This window comes from Heteronotia binoei, chromosome 20 (assembly GCF_032191835.1).
Source record: "Heteronotia binoei isolate CCM8104 ecotype False Entrance Well chromosome 20, APGP_CSIRO_Hbin_v1, whole genome shotgun sequence".
Lineage (NCBI taxonomy): Eukaryota > Metazoa > Chordata > Lepidosauria > Squamata > Gekkonidae > Heteronotia > Heteronotia binoei.
Genome location: NC_083242.1, coordinates 11,157,201 through 11,171,577, shown reverse-complemented (window position 1 = coordinate 11,171,577; position 14,377 = coordinate 11,157,201). Strand labels below are relative to the sequence as shown.

Genomic DNA, 14,377 nt, shown 5'->3' with positions numbered 1-14,377 from the left:
CTTTCTCACAGTGGCTCTGGGGCAAATGACACAGAGTGAGTCAACATGATCCACCAAACGGGGACATTCAGTAAACAATGCGATCGGATCAGGGTTGTGGGAGTTTAGAACCAACCAGAAACCGGAAAGACAGAACTGAAGCTGAGCACGCTTATTAAAGTGACACTAGAAGCAGTGCAGAAATTACATAGTGCGATCACGCTTACAGCAAGCTCTATGTGGCGGTACAGCCCACAGTGTGGGAACCGTAATAGCCCGTGCAACCTTATACCCTGCGCAGAACAGCCTTCTTGAATAATGCCGTTTTGCATAGTTTGCTGAAACCTGGGAAAGCGGGAGCCGTGAAACAGTGGTGATGTCAGGGGGTGGGGCCTAACAGGACTCTTTTTTTGTAGCAGGAACTCCTTTGCATATTAGGCCACACACCCTTGATGCAGCCAGTCCTCCCGGAGCGTATCAGGCCCGTAGCCACAGGGGGGCCTATGGGGGCACTGCCCCCTGACTTCCAGGGACCCCTCCGGGGTGCAGCCATTTTTATTTTTGTCACGAGCAGCAGGCGGAACTGGGAGAGCTGAGTAGGGCACAGTGCACTGATGGAGCGGATGGAGGCGGAGGAGCAGGAAGCTGCGTGGAACAGGCTGGGGGGAAAGAGAGATGGAAGGAACCTCCCTGCTTGCATGGAAGGTGCAGCCCCTTCTTAACTCCAAAGTTTTAAGGTTGGCTGCCTCGATTTGGTCACTTTCAGAGCCTCCAGGTTTTGCTCCTACCCCAGAAAGCTTCTGAGAAACAGCAAACCCCACAGCGGATGAGAAAGGATGTCCCTCCACTTTTTAAAAGGCCCCCTGACTTTTAAAATCCTGGCTACGGCCCTGAAGCTTACCACAGGCCTCGTACGAAGAGCCCTGCAAGCTTGGAGGATTGGCTACAGCAGGGGTGTGGGGCCTAATAAGCAAAGGAGTGCCTGCTACAAAAAAAGCTGTGCTCAGCACACGTCTTTGCTTAAGTAACATTGGACCTTGACAACCCTAACACCACATCCACCACTGGTGGCCAAGGATCCGAAAACCCCTTCTGATCTCACCCTGTTATTCTGACCCCTCTCAAATGACTAGGGTGGCCAGGTCCAGTTTAAGAAATATCTGGGGACTTTGGGGGTGGAGCCAGAAGACATTGGGGGTGGAGCCAGGAGCAAGGTTGTGACAAGCATCGTTGAACTCCGAAGAAAGTTCTGGCCATCACACTGAAAGGGACCGCACGCCTTTTCAATGCCTTCCTTCCACTGGGAATCATGAAGGATAGGGGAACCTTCTTTTGGGGCTCATAGAATCGGACCCCCTGGTCCAATCCTCTTGAAACTTGGAGGGTGTTTTGAGGAGAGGCATCAGATGCTATGTTGCAAATTTGGTGCCTCTACCTCAAAAAACAGCCCCCCCCCCCAGAGCCCCAGATACCCACAGATCAATTCTCCATACCCTATGGGAGTCGGTCTTCAAAGGGAATAATGGAGTGCCCAGCAGACATTTCCCTCCCCACCCCCACTCTCTGATAACCCTGAAGCGGGAGGGGGGGGCAGAGGGCCTCCAAACTGGGGGATCTCCTGCCCCGCCTGGGGATTTAGCAACAAAAAAGAGTAATGTGGAAAATGGAGCAGTGCTCTAGCCACTCTAGAGACGCTATTGACACGCTTGCAAGCTGAATGTAGAGTATACTCTGGATATACACTGGCTGTATTTGCAAGAAGAATTGGCGTGTTGGACTCTGTTTACACGGCTCACCATATCACATCCCGAACCCACTGCATCAAAGGATTAAGTACTTACCGCAAGCTATAAGACTTGAAATTCCGGTGCGGCCTTATTTGCACTCCTGTCATTTTGTATTCCTTTATAAGATTTTTGTAGTTGTGTACATAAATTGCCTGAATTTTTTCTATATCTGAGGCTGGTTTATCGTGGATGCTATATGGCCCCAGAGCGAACTCATTGATGCAGTAGTATTAGATGATATGGGATTTATACCCCACCCGCCATTCCCAATCTCAGAGCGGCTCACAATCTCCTTTACTTTCCTCCCCCACAACAGACACCCTGTGAGGTGGGTGGGGCTGAGAGAGCTTTCACAGAAGCTGCCCTTTCAAGGACAACTCCTGCCAGAGCTATGGCCATCCAGGAAGGAAGGAAAAGACAACATTGGATTTATATCCCGCCCTCCACTCAAGAGTCTCAGAGTGGCTCACAATCTCCTTCATCTTCCTCCCCCACAACAGACACCCTGTGAGGTGGGTGGGGCTGAGAGAGCTTTCACAGAAGCTGCCCTTTCAAGGACAACTCCTGCCAGAGCTATGGCCATCCAGGAAGGAAGGAAGAAGACAACATTGGGTTTATATCCCACCCTCCACTCAAGAGTCTCAGAGCAGCTCACAATCTCCTTTACCTTCCTCCCCCACAACAGACACCCTGTGAGGTGGGAGGGGCTGAGAGGGCTCTCACAGCAGCTGCCCTTTCGAGGACAACCTCTGCCAGAGCTCTGGCTGACCCAAGGCCATTCCAGCAGGTGCAAGTGGAGGAGTGGGGAATCAAACCCGGTTCTCCCAGATAAGAGTCCGCGCACTTCACCACTACACCAAACTGGCTCTCAACTTGAATGCCAGTAGCTCCCAAAGCAGAGTTTTTGCTCCTTTCTGCAGCTTAGAGGGAACATTGGTTATAATTCCTTTTTAGTTCAGCGAGCCCTCCCGAGGCCCGCCGCGCCCAGCGTTTCTGCAAACCCAGCCGGGTGTCGAAAAACTCTCCCGGGCCTTGCAGCAGTTCCGCCCGCAAAGCGGAGTTGGAGAAGCTCGGGGGGGGGGGGGGGAGGAGCCCGGCAGCCCCACGCCTCTCGAGCCCTCCTCCACCGCCCCCCATCTGGAAGAGAGAGAGGGGGGGGGAAAGGGAACCTCTGGGAGGAAATTGCTGCTGGCTGAGTCGGACGGCCGGCCCTGGTTGCTGGCGCGGCGTGACTAAGTTTGGCAGGGCTACCTGCCTGCTGTTTTTCCTTTTATGGTGGAGTCGAGCGGCCGAAGGGAGAGCAGCGCAAGGAGGATCGATCCACACCCGGGCCTTGTGAGACCAGAGGAACTGGCGCTCGCGGGCCACCAGAGGGGAGGGCGGGGCGGGGCCCGGGGCACAGACGGCGCGTGTTCCGGCTGCTGTTGCTCAAGAACACCAGGGATGCCTCTCTGCTATGCAAACAGACCCAAGCCGTCAGCCGGGTTGGTTTGAGGCAGGAGAACAAAACAGGAGTCAAGTGGCACCTTTAAGATCGACTTCGTTTGCATTCTGAGCCACTGACTACCACCGGTGTGTGGCTTTGCTCACTGTGCCGGATTCCGCGTCTGATGAAGTGTGCTTAGAGAGCACACGTTCTGAATAAAACTAAGTTGGGTTTAAAGGTGACACTTGACTCCTGTTTTGTTCTTCGCCATGCAAGGACGTTTGAGTGTTGCGCAGGCGCTTACTGCGCCAGGGGGAAGGAGGAGAAGGTATTGGATTTATATCCCGCCCTCCGCTCAGAGTCTCAGAGCGTCTCTCAATCTCTTTTATCTTCCTCCCCCACAACAAACGCCCTGTGACGTGGGTGGGGCTGAGGGCTCTCCCAGAAACTGCCTTTTCAAGGGCAACTCCTACGAGAGCTACGAGACCAAGGCCATTCCAGCAGGTGCAAGTGGAGGAGTGGGGAATCAAACCCAGTTCTCCAGATTAGATGGGGATGGAGGGGGGGAGGGGGAGAGAGAGGGAGGGAAGAAAGAAAGAAAGAAAGAAAGAAAGAAAGAAAGAAAGAAAGAAAGAAAGAAAGAAAGAAAGAAAGAAAGAAAGAAAGAAAGAAAGAAAGAAAGAAAGAAAGAAAGAAAGAAAGAAATGGATTTACACCCTGTCCTTTACCCACTCGGACTCTCAGAGCGGCTGACAATCTCCTTCCTTCCCCTCCCCACAACAGACACCCTGTGAGAGAGGTGGGGCTGAGAGAGCTCTCCCAAGAACTGCTCTCGAGAGGACAGCTCAGAGAAAACTTGTGACTGACCCAAGGTCACACCAGCAGCTGCATGTGGGGGACCGGATAATCAGACTCGGTTCTCCCAGATTAGAGTCTGTGCACTTAACTCCCACCCCACCAAACTGGATGTCATAGCATGTGTGAATGGGGCCACGTGGGTGTGAGCGAGCGAGCGAGCAAAACATTTCTGGCCGGCCTCCCCGCTTGACGTTTACATCACCTTGATGTTTACCTCAATCCCGGCTGCTCCCAACAGATATCCCTGCTCCTGCTGAGCTGCAGAGTTCACTGGATGCCTTTGAGCCGGCAGTCCTTATTTCTCATAAGGCGGTTGGGAGGATAAATACCCCTTGCTCCTAGCAGAAAGGGTGGGAAGGACTCGCACGGCTGGCATTCTGGCCCCCCCAGGGCAGGAACGTCCCGGGGGCAAGAGGCACTTCTGGTGCTACTGACGTGCTATTAGTTAGGTTTGCATCTTCGCTATCGACTCGTCCTTTGCAATGTACACTGCGTTTGGCTCCACGACGCTCCTGCAAGGAACGGCACTAGTAATTCTGGGTTCTGGACATGCAATTGAGGCCGAGAGGCAGTTTTTAATTACGTAGGTGGCTTGCCCAGGGTCATGGGAAGAATCTGTGTCAGGGGTAGGGCTTCTCCTTGCATCCAGCCTGGCAACTCCTGGCCCCGCCAGCCCATTATCTGCTGCTGAGCAGGCAAGACGAACGCATGAAGTTGCATTATTTTGAATCAGACCACCGGTTCATCAAGGTGAGTCTCTTGTCTGCTCAGACCAGGGTCCCCGGATAAGGTCTTTCACATCAGTGGCTCCCTTATCCTTTCAACTGGAGATGCCGGGGATTGAACCAGGGACCTTCTGCGTGCCAAGCAGAGGTTCTACCACTAAGCCAAATGACCCCCATGACCAAAACCAGGGGTCATTTTGTAGAAAAAGAGGTACCAGAGCTCACTTGCATAACTCATTTGAATCTGCCACACACCCCTGGCAACACCACAAGGTGCACAGCATCTGCCTTAAAATGAGTTTTTAATTATAATGGTCGTAATAAAACCTTACTCCCATCATGCTTTTAAAATTACTTTCTCCTATGTGGCCACAGTGGCATGATGAAGACTTCCATTTGTCTGCTTTATATGTCTCGGTTATTTTCCCATTTTTCGTGGGGAAAATATGAGAAAGTTTGTCAAATCTTAAAGTTCAGCAAAATTCTCACAAGGGGGTTGAACAATGGATCCCAGAAGCAAGGTTTTTTTGAGGAGGAGGTAAGAAAGAAAGAGCACAATAAAATGTAGTTCTGGAGCTCGGCTCCTGTGAGCTCCTGCCCAAAATGAGGCCTGGCCAAAACATGCTAGTCTGCTGTGTGGATACTGATGCACATTAGAGAGAGGATTGGTAGTGGTGGCAGGCAAACCTCCCTCCCTCCCTCCCTCCCTCCCTCCCTCCCTCCCTTCCTTCCTTCCTTCCTTCCTTCCTTCCTTCCTTCCTTCCTTCCTTCCTTCCTTCCTTCCTTCCTTCCTTCTTCACTCCCTCCCTCCTTTCCTTCCTTCCTTCCTTGCTGGATATCCTTCAAAAATCTTTACCAAATTTACTTGTTATTGGCTCCAAAGTACATTGGACCAAGAGAGAAAGACACAATCGAAGAGGGAAGCACATGACCAGGGCAGAAATTATTTGAAAATGAGGCCTTCAGTCACTGAGATTTTTTTATAAAGCCATTTTTAATTAGTCCTATTTTCAGAATTCATTGTATTAGCCAAAGCTAACGTGCAATATATATATATATGTTTGACCACTGAGGACGGTTGAATTGGCCGAAATGCGTAAGATCTTGGTCACATATTGGCCCTATATCTGTTTTCATCTAATTTGTAATAAATACATATATTTTGGTATATTTTATAGTATTTATGCTGTACAGTTTAATTGATATTATTTGGCCCTTATATTTGTGGAAATTAAGTTTTTTTTGTTTCTTTCTTTTTTGGGGGGTATTTCTGTATTGTGTCTGTGTGTGTCATGGCAACCTCTGGTGACTGATCCCTAGAGGGGGCCTGGAGGATATCTAGAGAGGTGGCTGAATAGAGCCTGCCCCTGCCTCCCAGTCCTGGTATTCCAAGGAGACCTCCCATCCAAGTACTTGCCAGAGAAGAACCTGGTAGTCCTGGCGACCTCTGGTGACTGACCCCTACTGGGGGCCTGGAGGATATTCAGGGAGGTGGCTGAATAAAGCCCGCCCCTGCCCTCCTGACTGCTGGTATTCCAAGGAGGATCTTCCATCCATGTACTTGCTGGAGTCAGCCCTGCTTAGCATAAATTCATTCTTTTTATATTTGTGTGTGTGTGTCTGCACCTGGAAGTCATGGGGACCTCTGGTGACTGACCCCTACTGGGGGCCTGGAGGATATTCAGAGAGGTGGCTGAATTAAGCCTGCTTCTGCCTCTCGACTGGGTATTCCGAGGACAGTCTCCCATCCAAGGACTTGCCAGAGTCGACCCTGCTTAGCTTCCAAGATCTGACGAGATTGGGCTTGCCTGGGCTATCCAGGGCAGGGCAGCCTTTGGTTTCTTGATTCCTGACTGGGATAGCCCAGGCTGGCTTGATCTCATCAGATTGTGGAAGCTAAGCAGAATCAGTACTGGGACGCATGTGCCTCAGCACCCTTTGTTAAAACCAGAATTTGGGAAGCGTTAAGGGAGAATAAGTATGCAGTTCAGAAACAAACATGGGTGAGGACTGTACACTTAATCCAGGGGACTTTCTGAATGAGATAAAGTGAAAGCTTTCAGGCGTGTCCCTGAGAAGTCACAGCTCGTATCTCTTTAACACAGAGGTCCTCAAACTTTTTAAATAGGGGGCCAGTTCACTGTCCCTCAGACTGTTGGAGGGCCGGACTGCCGTTACTGTACAAGGCCGCGGGCCGTCAGTTCTCCGTCTTCTGCATCTCTCTCCCTTCCCCACACCACACACCCCGGCCTGGGAACTCACCTCACCTCGGTATCACCTCACACTCTGTCTCCACCGCCTCAGCCCAGTGCCGGAAGTGTGCGTTGCTAACGCGAGTTTAGGTTGAATGTCACTTCCGGTCTGATTTTGCCATAACCTGGCGGGCCGCATAAACGTCCTCAGCGGGCCACATCTGGCCCATGGGCCGTAGTTTGAGGACCCCTGCTTTAACACATCGCAGCAGCAACATGCGTGCTGGGTAGGAGACCTGGTTGCATTTTTCTGTCAGCACACAGCGCTTTTTCTTGTAGCAGGAACTCCTTTGCCTATTAGGCCACACACCCCTGATGTAGCCAATCCTCCAAGAGCTTACAGGGCTCTTCGTACAGGGCCTACTGTAAGCTCCAGGAGGATTGGCTACATCGGGTGGGTGCGGCCTAATAGGCAGAGGAGTTCCTGCTGCAAAAAAAAAGCCCTGAACACACATTCTTTTTTCCAAAACAACACCTCCCGCCTTCAGATGCTAACAGTTGTAGCGGTGTGCACCAACTTGGAATGTAACACATGAAGTAGGTCGTCGGTGACTTTTGCAAAATGCCGTGCCCAGAGCTCTCCAGCTTTCGTTTCCTCTCGATATTATAAATAACACTTCTAGCCCTGACATCTGGAGAGGGAACTCAGGATATTCAGTCACCGTTGGCTCAGAAAGGGGAATTGAATTGAGATCTGGGGACGCCGCTGTTCCGTGAGCATATGGCCTTGCTCGTGGGTCGGATGCACGCCGCAGATGACAGATCATAAGGAATGCAGGCATATTCTCTACATTCTACACTGGGTTTAACCCTAATGGACTCCCCCCCCCGCTCCTGTCTGAACAGTGAATTCTGGGAATTGTAGTTCTTTGTGGAGGGCTTGGCGGCTCTAGGGCTCCATGCCAAAGTTTTCAGGGGAAAGGATTAGGGTTGCCAATCCCCAGGTGGGGGCAGGGGATCCCCCGGTTTGGAGGCCCTCCTCCCACTTCAGGGTAATCAGAAAAGGTTGGGGGTCTGCTGAGCACTCTGTCATTCCCTATGGAGACCGATTAGAGCAGGGGTGGGGAACCTCCATCCCAAGGGCCATATGTGGCCCTCGAAGTCACTTAGTGTGGCCCTCGGGGATTGCTGGGCCGAACCAAGCCATGTGGCAGCCTCTCTGGAGCCTGGCTGGCCAGCGAGGATCATGGGGCCCAACCGTGCAGCCTCCCCAGGGCCAGGCAGGGATCACAGGCCCCAGATGTACTGTGCGGCAGCCTCCCTGGGGCCTGGCCAGAATTGCTGCAGGGCTTAGAAAAGTTACTGTCCCAGTTCAATTTGCACTTGTTTATCCCAGATGGTGTGGCCTAATATGCTAACGAGTGTGTGACCTAATATGCTAATATCAGGGGATGTGGTCTAATATGCTACTGAGTTCCTGCTGGGCTTTTTCTACAAAAAAGCCCTGGACCTATGCATTTGCCTAGGGCGGCAGGCTGTGTGTGTGTGCCAGATTAGGCTCTCCCCACATGATCTCAAATAGAAAAACAATTATTTGCATTCATTTTGCTGGCCTGAATCATTCTCCCTTGGTGGAGCACTGTTTTTTATGTTGATGATTTTTTATGGCCTACAATGATGTTATAAATGTCCATATGGCCCTTGGCAGAAAAAATTCCCCATTCCTGGATTAGAGTATAATGGAGAATTCATCCATTGGTATCTGGGGCTCGGGGGGGGGGGGTGCTGTTTGTTGAATTAGAGGCACCACATTTTCAGCATAGCATTCGGCGCCTCTCCTAAAAGCACCCTCCAAGTTTCAAAAAGATTGGACCAGGGGGTCCAATTCTATGAGCCCCCAAAGAAGGTCTCATAGTACTTCATTATTTCCAATGGAGGGAAGGCCCTTTAAATGCGATGGCCAGATATCCCTTTGAATTATGCTTGCCACACCCTTGCTCCTGGCTCCACCCCCAACGTCTCCTGGCTCCACCCCCAAAGACCCCAGATGTTTCTTGTGTCAGACTTGACAACCCTAGATCACAAGGAATGTAAGCATATCTCCTACATTCTAAACTGGGTTTAACCCTAATGGACTCCCCCGGCTTCCCGTCGGAACATTGAATTCTGGGAACTGTAGTTCTTTGTGGTGGCTTGACAGCTGTAGGGCTGCATGCCAAAGTTCTCAGGGGGAAAGGTGGACCAGTGAGCACCATCCTTGGCCGTCGGCAACGGCCAGGCCAAAAAAGGAGGGCAAGAAGGCTCCACCGCTTCCAGCCTGGTGCTGCTGCTTGCAGTGGCCTGATTTAGACTTCCGAGAGGGAGAGGAGGATGTGTGAGAGAGAGAGAGACAGAAAACATTCCTGAGATTGGAACAGAGGGAGAAAAGAATAAATGGGGGAGGCGAGGGGGGTGGGACCGCCTGTATTTTTTTGCTGTGGCCAAAGGATGTGTGAGTTGTTGGGGTGGGGGGGGAGCGGAATAGTTGCTTGTTATAAAAGAGCACAGATGGAAAGTCCCAAAGAGAGAGAAGAGAGCAATGAATTTTTGGCACCAGGAACCAGTGACAACTTCTCCAGTTGCCATTGATTCCTCCCTGACTCCTGGCTGGAGTAGGAGGCGGGTCTGCCGGCTCCTGCCCTCCAATCACCTCCCTTTCCTCGGCCTTCCCCCCCCCCCCCAACCCTCCCAGCCCCTCTCCCCCCAGGCTGGAAATGCATTGCACATGTTGGATGTTGGACATTCTTTGCATTCTCATCTCCTTCCCCACTCGCCTGCCTTTCCACCCTGGGGAAAGTGGTCCGAATTGCATCCATTTATGGAGAAGAGAGCAGGTCAAGCCGGCAGGGTTAGGAGAGACCAGGGAAAGGACGGTCATGGAAAAGGGAAGGCTGGGTTCAGTTAACTCCCCCGGAGGCAGAAGTCATCTGGATTGAAAGGGGACGCCAAGATGATCTGGTGTCTTCAGAGATGTTCCACATGTTAGATCCCCTCGGAACAGACAGGGTCCTTCAGTGCAAAGGACAGATTCCCCCAGATGTCAAGATGCTCATAGAACCAGGGCTTGTTTTTTGTAGCAGGAACTCCTTTGCCTATTAGGCCACACACCCCTGATGTAGCCAATCCTCCAAGAGCTTGCAGGGCTCTTAGTACAGGACCTACTGTAAGCTCCAGGGGGATTGGCTACATCAGGGGTGTGTGGCCTAATAGTTCTTGCTACAAAAAAAGCCCTTGTTAAGGGTCCCCTTAACACCCTGCATGGAATAGTTGACTCAAATACATGGAGAAGAAGATATTGGATTTATATCCCGCCCTCCACTCCAAAGAGACTCAGAGCGGCTCACGATCTCCTTTCCCTTCCTCCCCCACAACAGACACCCTGTGAGGTAGATGAAGATATTGGATTTATATCCTGCCCTCCACTCCAAAGAGTCTCAGAGTGGCTCACAATCTCTTTTACCTTCCTCCCCCACAACAGACACCCTGTGAGGTAGATGAAGATATTGGATTTATATCCTGCCCTCCACTCCAAAGAGACTCAGAGCGGCTCACAATCTCTTTTACCTTCCTCCCCCACAACAGACACCCTGTGAGGTAGATGAAGATATTGGATTTATATCCCGCCCTCCACTCCAAAGAGTCTCAGAGCGGCTCACAATCTCTTTTACCTTCCTCCCCCACAACAGACACCCTGTGAGGTAGATGAAGATATTGGATTTATATCCCGCCCTCCACTCCGAAGAGTCTCAGAGCGGCCTACAATCTCCTTTCCCTTCCTCCCCCACAACAGACACCCTGTGAGGTGGGTGGGGCTGGAGCGAGCTCTCACAGCAGCTGCCCTTTCAGGGACAGAGTCTCAGAGCGGCCTACAATCTCCTTTCCCTTCCCCCCCCCCACAACGGACACCCTGTGAGGTAGGCAGGGCTGGAGAGAGCTCTCCCAGCAGCTGCCCTTTCAAGGACAACCTCTGCCAGAGCAATGGCTGACCCAAGGCCATTCCAGCAGGTGCAAGTGGAGGAGTGGGGAATCAAACCCGGTTCTCCCAGATAAGAGTCCGCGCACTTAACCACTACACCAAACTGGCTCTCCAGTTTGTACAATGTTGGAGTCCAGTGGTGCCTTGAAGAGCAACAAAACTTTTCCTGGTCTTAAAGATGCCACTGGACTCAAAAGAAAACTTGGTTGGTCTTCAGGGTGCCACTGGACTCAAAATTAAGCTTTGCTGGTCTTAAATGCATCACTGGCCTTAAAAAAAAAAACCCCTTTTGTTGGTCTTAAAGGTGCCGCTGGACGCAAACTTTGTTCTGCTGCTTCAAACCAATATGGCTACCCAGGTGAAACTACCTGAAGAAGTGTACCTGCACACAAAAGCTCATACCCAGAACAAAACTTTGTTGGTTTTAAAGGTGCCACTGGAGTCCAATGTTCTGTTGCTTCAAACTAACACACTGACCATCCTGAATCTATTTGAAGAAGAGCACGTGCACACAAAAGCTGATACTCGGAATTGAACTTGGTTGGTCTAGAAGGTGCTACTGGTCTCCTACTTTGTTCTGCTGCTTCAGGCCAACAGGGCTGCCCAGCTGGCTCTATCTGCCTTGAGACAGTCTGTGTTGGGATGGATACATACTAGAGCTGTCCTACTTGATCTGAATCTTCATCTTCCTGCCACAGGGTGTCTCCTGTGTCTTCCCGCCACGGGCATCATCTAATTAGGGTTGCCAAACTCCAGGTGGCACCTGAAGATCTCTCACTATTCCAGTTGATCTCCAGATAACTAAGATCAACTGGAATAGAGATTTTCAGGTGCCACCTGGAGTTTGGCAACCCTAATTAGATGATCCCCCATGGCATAACTAAGATCAGTTCTCCTGGAGAATATGGTCGTTTGGAGAGCAGACTTGATGGCATTATACCCTGCTGAGGTCTGAGTTCAGAAAGCAAAAGGTGGGGGAGATCTACAATGCTGGGGAGGGTCTACCCACAGCCCAGAGACCCTCCAGGTTGTGGACAAGTGGTGGGAGATGCTAATCTAGGGTTGCCAAGTCCAACTCAAGAAATATCTGGGGACTTTGGGGGGTGGATCCAGGAGACATTGGGGGCAGAGCCAGAAGCAAGGGTGTGACAAGCATAATTGAACTCCAAAGGGAGTTCTGGCCATCACTTTTAAAGGGACCGCACACCTTTTTAAATGCCTTCCTTCCATAGGAAATAATGAAGGATAGGGGCACCTTCTTTTGGGGCTCATAGAATTGGACCCCCTGGTCCAATCCTTTTGAAACTTGGGGGGTATTTCGGGGAGAGGCACTGGATGCTATGCTGCAATTTTGGTGCCTCTATCTAAAAAAAAACAGCCCCCCCCCTCAGAGTCCCAGATACCCACGGATCAATTCTCCATTATTTCCTATGGGAATCAGTCTCCATAGGGAATAATAGAGTTCCCAGTAGCCATTTCCCTCCCCCCCCCTTTCTGATGATCCTGAAGCGGGGGAAGGGCCTCCAAACTGGGGGATCCCCTGCCCCCACCTGGGGATTGGCAACCCTATGCTAACCTCTACGGCTTCTGAAAAACAGAGAGGGGAAATCCCTGGTTGTGGTGAGTCCAGGCGCCCAGAGTTGGCCAACTGGGAGCTGAAAGTTTGGGTGTCTTAAGGGAAACATGTGGCTTGCAGCTTTTCCTCTCTGCCCCCGTGAAGCTATGCTCTCTCACACACATGTACGCATGCCACACCCTTGCATCTCAAACTCATGGTAGGGCTAGAGCCCCTTGGGCTCCAGGCGAAGGAAGCCAGAAGGAGCTCACTGTCTTGAATTTAGAATAATAGAACTGTAGAATTGGAAGGGACCTCCAGGGTCATCTAGTCCCACCCCCCTGCACGATGCGGGAAGCTCACAAATACCTCCCCCACACCTCCCCACATTGTGTGCGCTCCATGCCCAGAAGATGGCAAAAAAGCTCCAGGATCCCTGGCCAAACTGACCTGGAGAAAAATCGCTGCCTGACCCCAAAGTGGTGATTGGCATTTCCTCGGGCATGTAAGAAAGGGCCACGAGAAATAAGCCCTGTTGCTACGCTTCCTGCCGCCCCTCTTCCATTCTGCCTCACAGAACCAGCATTGCTGCCAGATGGCCGTCTAGCCTCTGCTTGAAAACCTCCAAAGAAGGAGAGGCCACCGCCTCCCGAGGAAGCCTCTTCCAGGGAGGAACAGCCCTAAATGTCAGGAAGTTCTTGACTGGATTAAAGTTCAGGATTTGATTGGCCCCCTTTCGTGCTGGGTTTCAAGGACCCTCCAGGCAAGGGACTGGCTGTGCCTTACAGGGCATTTGGTCCATCAAGACCAGGGCTTGAACATATGTGAACATAGGAACATCTGAAGCTGCCTTCTACTGAAGCTGCCTTCCCTCGGTCCATCAAAGTCAGTATTTTCTACTCAGACTGGCAGTTGCTCTCTAGGGTCTCAAGCTGAGGTTTTTCACGTCTACTTGCCTGGACCCTTTTTAGTTGGGGATGCCGGGGATTGAACCTGGGACCTTCTGCTTATCAAGCACATGCTCTACCACTGAGCCACCGGCCCTCCCCAATGTCAGGCTTCTGGGTCGTGCCTCCATGACAGTGCTGTCCTTATCTTGGCACCATTTTGCCACCCCGCACAAACAGTATTCACAGAATAGCAGGGACCTGTGCCCAAAGCACACACACCCCACACACCGTGTGTAGCTCCGTTTGTTCAGGCTGGTACATTCTTTGCCGTTGCTATGGGAGATGGAGCGGCCATGAAGGAGCAAGAAAAGATTCTTAAGTGTGGGGATGTGTTGCTGGCGACCAAGATCAAGTTCATTCATGCTGTAGGATTCCCCATTACCATGTATGGAGAACGTAGAAAGCTGATAAGCTCCCACTGCCCCCTGCCAGCGGCTTGGAGAATGCATTTAAAGTTAAAGTTGCTTTCTTTCCCCCTCACCCTCCCCCATCTATTTTTTTTTCCTCCCTCCCTCCCTCAAACATCTGATGTCCATGTCTTGCGGCTCTCAAACATCTAACAGTTATTCTCTGTGGCTCTTACTTTAAGCAAGTTTGGCTGATCCTGCTTTGAAATGTGGTGTCGAAGAAGAGGTTTTTTGAGACCATGGACTGCCAACCAGACAAATCAGTGTCTTCTAGATCAAATCAAGCCTGAACTCTCCCTAAAAGCTAAAACGACCAAACTGAGGCTATAGTACTTTGGTCACATTATGAGAAGACGTCACTGGAAAAGACAATCATGCTAGGGAAAGTGGAAGGCAGCAGGACAAGAGGACAACCCAACATAAGAAGAAGAAGTCTGCAGATTTATACCCCGCCCTTCTCTCTGAATCAGAGACTCGGAGTGG

The 14,377-nt window shown here is 51.2% G+C and overlaps 2 protein-coding genes across 2 annotated transcripts in view; both read right to left on the bottom strand.

Moving 5' to 3' along the window:
• The window catches only part of PDAP1 (PDGFA associated protein 1), a 465,345-nt gene that overhangs the window by 91,973 nt on the left and 358,995 nt on the right, over positions 1-14,377 (bottom strand). The window lies entirely within an intron of this gene.
• Positions 1-14,377, bottom strand: part of LOC132588590 (E3 ubiquitin-protein ligase RNF216-like) — a 285,209-nt gene that overhangs the window by 237,488 nt on the left and 33,344 nt on the right. The gene's annotated exons all lie outside the window — the stretch shown is intronic.